The following is a 7,401-nucleotide window of genomic DNA, read 5'->3' as shown; positions in this document are numbered from 1 at the left end:
GGGACTTTCCATCTGTTTACTTTCAAAGGGCTTGAGGTGAGTGTGCAGATTGAAAAAGAACAGTAAAAAATAAGACGTTGGCTGATGTAACACAATGAACTGTCTTCCACAGACTGCTTTCCATCTTTAGTGTGAGTACTGTGCTGAAAAGTCTTCAGCAATATTTTGCAGGTATTATTAGCTATTTTGTCCTGGGCAATTGTCACACATTGCATTTATTGGCTTCCCACACTAGCCCAGACAAACACACCTCAACCCCTCCATCTACCTGAGGGAGGAAACAGCTCAGGGGAGGCAGGTAACACATAGGTTGAAGAGTTAGACCATGGACTTGAACCCTCCTGAACTAAGCCTGACGTCAGCCACAGCAGGTCCACCACTGCATGCTCCCTCTGCCTTGAGTGTCTTTCTAATTGTGCTGTTCTTGGTATTCTTTTTATAAACTGGCAGCTAGGCCTTGCAGTCTTATTTAAGTTATCATATTATTATCCTAGTAGGGCACTAATTAATTAATCATATAGAAATGAGAAATGATTCCCTGTTCAGTGCATTAAGTTAAATTGAGATCTTTAGTGGCAGGAGCCGGAAGCCTTGTCTGAGGCGTGCAAGTGACTAAACATCTGAGAGGCACAAGGCAGAGGGATCAAAGTCAAGAGGCCGGTATTCAGAACAGATGGGCCTGTGACTTGCTATCATTGGACAACAGGAAGGAAATCAGACGAAAAAAACAAAACAAACAAACAAAAAAACTAGCTCCATGGGTCAGGACAATTTGTTAGACCCTGATCTAGGCCTAAGCTTCCAGCATTGGCCTGTGGAAGAGACAGTTACCCCAGGCCTTCTTTCCACCCTGAAAGGAGAGTGGGCTCCTGCTTTCCACCCTGAGACTGACTTTGGCAGATGGAAAAGGTCCCTTTGGTGAACAGACACTCACACAAGGGCATCTGGAAATAAGCGTGCCAGGGAGCACATGACTTTTACTCCTTGGTGTTTTATTTATTGTCTTGGGGAGTGTTGACGGGTGTACAAACCAGAAATAATAAGAAAAGAGTGTGGGTTCTTTTTTCTGCAAGGTGCTCCTGGAGAAATGCTTTCCTTAAGGTCTTCAGCATCCCCATCCTCAGTTTTTGCAGGAGGTGCAAGAGGTGGAGCAGTGTCTTTGCTTATATAGTATAAGGTATTGACCCTTTCATAGCCTAAACTGCTTCCCCCTTCTTCCCAATCCAGCCACACTGCTGGGGAACAAATGTGGGTGACATGGCCTTTAAGGATCACGTCACCTGGAGGGGAGGCAGGTTCAAAGGATATGTCCCTGGGGATTTATTTACCTGTTGAATTGGCCTCTTGGAAGGCTCTGTAAGAGTTTCTCCGTGACAGGTGCCCTTCAGCCTGTGTGGTGAAGGGCGAACAGGACAGCTGATGGCCCTGAGTGTCTGGAGAGCGGCAGCAGTTGTGTACTGGATGGGCAGGCCTGTGGGGACGGAGTGAGGCACAGGAGAGCAGAAAACACGGGTGCAGTTTTAACACAGGATGGACCCAAAGGGGCTAGGAAGATCATGAAATTCAAAAAGATGGAGAGGGTAGAAGAAGGGGCCTGTAGAGCCAGTCCACGGACAGAGGGAACACGTCCCACCAGGAGCTCGTTCAATGGGCTCAGAGCCCTAGGAGTGGCTGGTGTGCTTAAGCACTGGGCCACCAAGCCACACCTCTTCTCAGCCTGGTCTCCCCTCAAGAGCCCAGGCTCCATCTCCCCCTCTCCCTGTGTTCCTGCTATCTGCCCCAAGACCCTTCCTGTCAGAGCTTGGGTACCACATGGTACTGGCCCTTGGGAGGGCAGAGCTCTGCCAGCCTGGCCGGGCCCCGCCTGACTTGCTGCGTCCTGTGTGCGTGCGGCGCCGTGGCGCTGTTCTGGATGCCTCTGGAGCATGCAGAGAGCAGGCCCGGGTCTCTGGGGACTCAGACTGGAGCTGGGGCCCTCACTTGCGTGCTGCCTGCCAGAGCAGCCTGCAAACGCCTGTTAGGCTGTGAAGGCGAGGAGCTGCGCATAATAGCTGCAGAATTCAGGCTGGCTCAGAAGACCTCAGTTCGCAGATAGAAGAAAATTGCTTTGGAAAGAAACAAGCTGCAAATAACCCATAATGGCCAGAGCCAGGCCCTGCCGGCTTCACTCAGAGTTTGATGAGATGTCTTAAGATATTTTTCTAAAGCCCTGGATTTGGCCAAACCTGAAATGTCCTTTGCCAAATGCTTTCTTTGCCTTCAATTTCAAAGTCAAGAGTATTTTGAAGGCAATCGCCTCTGATGTTTGAGATTCATCTACTCTTGACACACCACGTGGCTGTCTGGTGAGCGAGAGCCGTTTATAAGAGCAGATTTTTAGGAACCAGAGAACAAAGCAGGGCAGATTTGATCCATCCCACAGCATATCCCTTTTACACAGTGAGAAATTAATATTCCTCCATATTCCTTCACATAGAAAGTTCTGGAAACAAATGATTGAAGATTGATGTTCCTGATGGAGGTAGGAGGTACCTCCTCAGTCACTCCTGGGGCACATTAGTGACACAAAGGACCCTTTCTGGTGCTCCAAACCTCACTTTGTTCTTCTCTTGGATTCTAGAAATGTTCCAGAACCAAACCACAGATTTCTAAAGGCCTGTCATGCAGTGGGCCTCAGTTTCACACTGGGCAGGGTCTTCCCTCCCTCCCAGCTCTTTAGCCCCCCCTGCCTTTGGAAGGTCTTGTGAGCGGCTTCGAGAGAGCTGCCCAGGAGCCCGCGCTCTCAGTCAGGCCCAGAGCTCCAGGTCGGCCGAGGACACGGGAATGGAATCCTGAAGCGCTTGGCTCCCAGGTTCCAGCCTGTGCCCTGGGGCCCCTGCTCCCTCTGCTGGGCTCTGGATCCGTATTGTAGACGAGCGGACTGTGCTCTGCTCACCTCAGTGGCTCAGAGTTGGACTTGGGATCAGCGCCGCTGGGTTTGTTCCTTAATAGCCACGCAGGACTCAGGACGATGGAGTGCAGCACTTTGAACACACGCTGCCTCTTTATTTTGGCCTCATGTTGGAAAAATCTGCAACAATGCTTTCTGAGGCAATTCCACTGGGTTTCTGGTGACAAGCCACTTTGGCCATGGCTGGTGGTTTGCAGGGTTGCCAGGGCCCTTGGGTAGAATTACAGTTAGCTGTTTCTGTGCCGTCGCTGTCTCTCTGCCTCTGTCTCTTCAGCCTGTTTCTCTCTCAACCTGGGAAGAGCTGGACCCAAACTGGAATGTGTGCTTGGGCAGCCTCTGTCCTGAGTGTCCGTGTGCTGGCGTGTCTTGGCAAGGGTGGCCCAGAAGTGTCCCGGTGGAGCCAAACACATGAATGGGCAATTAAACTGAGTGTTTCCTTACTGACGCTCATTTCCCTGGGTCCAAATGTGTTACTTAATTAAAGGGTGTTCACAGCTTGCCAAGAGATGCTAGATCTTTTTCTTTGTGCTAGTGGGTAGTTTATATAACGCTCCTTTTTGCCCTTAATGCTGTCTCTGCCACACACACACACACACACACACACACACACACACACACACACATGCACACACGCACACATACAGAGTCTGAGACAAGTAAGAGCACTAGCTTTTGGTAATTTGAGATTACTTGCTGGTAAAGACCCCCGTATGTTTGTCCCAGCACAAGGCAAGACCAGCCCCAGCTCCTTCAGTGGCCATTTAATGGGCTTGAGGTTGGAGTCCAGGGAAAGAAGGGTCAAGGGGTGGCAGCTCAGACCACATGGCAGTTGGCAGGGTCAGCGGAGACACAAAGGATCCCGACTTCCTGGCAGTGGCCCCCAAATTGGTATTGCCCCACAGCCTGCTCTCTGCCTTGGCTGCCCGCTCCCGGCCCCCTCATTTCTCATGTTTGCTCCATCTGAGATGAGCCTGCATGCCTTGGAAGACAGCAGACTATTGTCCCAAAGACAATACAAAAGATTGGGAAATGCAGTGGCTGTCACTCCCCTGTGTCCCCGAGTTAGAATTTGATGTGTGCTGGGAGTGCCATGGGCATCTTGCAGACCAAGCTAGAACAAACCAGAAGGAACAGGAGAGAAAAAAGAATAGGGCTGGGAACAGGCACCTCAAGGGGAAGATGAAAAGAGGTGGCTCCTCCCTTGACCTCCTGTGACAGATTTAAAGCCTTAGTAGTGGCCCTCTCGGGGTTCCCAAACAGCGACTGCCTCATCATTGTGGCCATTAAGCGGAGCGCAAACGACCCGTGAGGGCCCTCGACCTGTCACGAGGCTGTCACCAGCGTGGTTTATGACTTCTGAGAGCCAGGTCCCCAGTGGGCAACACGATCCCTTTCTGCCCTCAACAGTGAGTCTGGACCTTGGAGCTCGTGAATTCTGCAGGGTTTCAGGGGGCCAGCTGATGTCTCGGCTGGACTGGGTGAGGATTTACGGCTGAGGTACCAGGAGCCACAGGTTACAGGTGGGGGTGCCGGAGGCTGCTGAGGTGCCCAGAGAAGCAGAGGTCAGCCACACTGCTGGCTCAAAAAGAGTGATGCTTTGTCGGCCTGAGTGAGGACATATGATTCATTAACGAGCCCAGTGGAGGCTGACATTTATCCAGGCACTGGGCTTTCTGTGCTCTGTCTGCTTTCCTGCCCTTTCACTTCCCGTCCGTGAGCTGAGGCAGGATTTCATCTCAGCCTGACTCTGGGGCCTGCTTCTCCCCATCAGGTTGGAGCAGGTCTTACCTCTCCCCACAAGCCCTTTCTTTCCCTCTGTCTCATGCCCTGGGCTGCCTCCTATGCCCCATGGGCTGGCTTTGCTCATTTAGAACAACCTGTGACTGGTTACATCAGGGGGACGGGTGCCCAGGGTTTCCGGAGGCGGGGCACGGGGCAGGGGCATTGCCTTCCCTCCACCCAGATTCCACCTGCTCTGTACAAACATTCCCAATGTCCCCTGAAAGGTTCCCGCCTCAGTCCTCCCAATCCCCACCCTTGCTGGTATTCATCTTCTGTAGCTGGGTTCAAATCCTTGCTCTGTCACTTACTGGCTATGTGATCTTGGATATGTTACTTGAACATTCTGGGCCTCAGTTTCTCACCTGTGAAGCAGGTTTTACAGACTGTCTGCATCATGAGGTCACTGAGAGGGTGACATCAAATAATCTGTGTGAGCGCCTGGTCCACTGCGAATGGTTGATAAGCACTAGTGCTTTATTGATATTATCATTGTCATCATGCTGGCTCATCACACGTACCTGCCAGGCTTTGTGTTGAGACAACCTGCCTGGTGTCACGCAGTGTGTGTGTCTGGCTCATCCCAGAAGCTCCTTGCAGACAGGCCCCTGTCTCTGTATCCCCTACACAGCATCCCAGCTGGGAGGTGCCACAGACTGAACAGGGAGTGACGCCAGGCCACCGACTCTTGTGTTCTGGGAGGTTTAGGATGAGTTTCAAGGTGTGCTGATTCTCAGGGGAGTTGAAGTTAGCTAGGAAATGTTTTTGCTGATACCCCTTCAGCAGGTGGGAGGGGTGTGGTGGCCTGGAAGTCTTCTCTCCAGCCTGTTGGGGGCACTGTGGGGGTCCTTCCAGGTGCCTGTTCCCAGGTTGGTCCTGCTGCCTGCTCGCCACCTCTGTGATTTCACCACCTGGCCCACTCGCTCTCCCGGCAGGAGGGGACCCACATAGCCCGAGGTGTGCCAAGCTCTCCTGCTGGGGTCGGGTGGGTTACTTTTGCTTCCTGGCTGCCTCGTACACATTGTTTGTGCCACAAAGGAGAATGGACTTCTGGTTTCAAGGTGTGGTCCAGCCCGGCACATCCATCAGGCCGTGCTGTCACCCTCTTTCTTTTTCTCCCCTTCTCATTTCCTCTTTACGCTGTGGAGGGGAAACAGCAATTGTGGAAGGGCCACTTGTTAAGATAAAAATCACACTGCTCTACAGTGCTGCTGCCCTGGGCCTCTGACAGCCCTGGGATGTGCCAGGGGGCAGCTTTGATGGTCACCGCCCAGGCTGGAGAGGGAGCTGCCCTGCCTGGCTCCAAATCCCTGACTCTTACTAAGGGCTGTCCACCTGATCGCTTGGTGCCTCAGTTTTCTCATCTGTCCAGTGGGGATAATAACAATTCCTACACCACAGAGCTGTAAGGGAGGACTCAGAGGACCATCTTCGTGATGGGCCTAGAACAGTGCCCCACCCAGAGTAAGATTTCTATACACCATGGCTATTTTATCAGGAATCGGGAAGGGAGACAGAGTTTTTGTGTGAAAGTCTAATGCCCGCTGGGAGTCTGGTTGGGAGCATTTGCCATCTGGGATGGATATTTCCAAACCCAGCTGTTCATCAGAACCACCCAGGGAACTCTAAAAATTCATCCTGCCAGTATTGAGGGTCTACTATTTCATTCACAGCAGCCTAGGCTTGGGGATCAGCTTTCCTGGGTTCCACTCTGGGCTCTGCCACTGAGAGGCTGATCACCGGACCAGTAATCTGACCTCAGTGAAACTTAGTTTTCTCATCTGCAAAATGGGCATTCTTGGGGGCTGTGGCCAGAATGGAATGGAGTGATGAGCTGAGTTCTGTGGTGACTCAGTACTTGGCTCGATTCTTCTGTGAGGTGCTGCATGCAGCGGTGAGAGACGAACGCACCCTGGGGCTGAGGAGCACTGGCAGCAGGCAGGCAGGCTTCATCCACAGAGCAGCTGCCAGGCAGGTGCTTCTCTAGTGGTCTATCTGGTCACAGGTTTAAACTATCCTGCGGATGCTGGCATTGGTTTTGCATTGCTCTGCATTAAGACCTCAGAAAGCTAAGGCATTGATGTTTCCCCACTGTGGTCACTGCAGTTTGCCATTTGTCAGGAGCTGCCCTTTGCCCTGTGCTTGCTCACCAACCTGAGCAGCTGGGAAGCAATGCAGCCCTGCAGAGGTGTTCTGGAGACACAGGACGGCAGAGGCCCTGGCAGGCAGGCCACAGCTTTGTTCCCTGTTAACTTCCCTTGTTACTCAGCCAGGCCAGATGCTGGCGAATGATTGCAAATATTTAGTCATCCTGGAGCTTTGCGTTAGTTACCCAAGCAGGGTCTGTGTCTGAGTAACAGGAAGGCCAGTTCTCCAGTCCAGATTAGATTGGGGTGGGGAGGATAGGGGTCCGACCAGCTAGCTGTGTGGGGCTGGACATGGGGCCCTGTGCTTGTGATGCTCCCAGGGACCGCCTGTGGAGTGGGATGGGTGAGGGGATGTGTGAGGGGGTGTGAGTGTGTGTCAGCACAAGTGTGAGTGAGTATGTGGGTGTGTGATAGAGTGAGTGTGCATGTACGAGGATGTGTGGGTCAGAACGTGCAGGTGTGAGTGTGCGTGCATAATAAAGTGTGTCACTGAGTGTGTGCATGTAATAAAGTGTGAGTGTGCAT

The sequence above is a fragment of the Manis pentadactyla genome, chromosome 4 (assembly GCF_030020395.1).
Source record: "Manis pentadactyla isolate mManPen7 chromosome 4, mManPen7.hap1, whole genome shotgun sequence".
NCBI classification, from domain to species: domain Eukaryota; kingdom Metazoa; phylum Chordata; class Mammalia; order Pholidota; family Manidae; genus Manis; species Manis pentadactyla.
The sequence above is the reverse complement of the archived record's forward strand: the minus strand, read 5'-3'. Positions refer to the sequence as shown.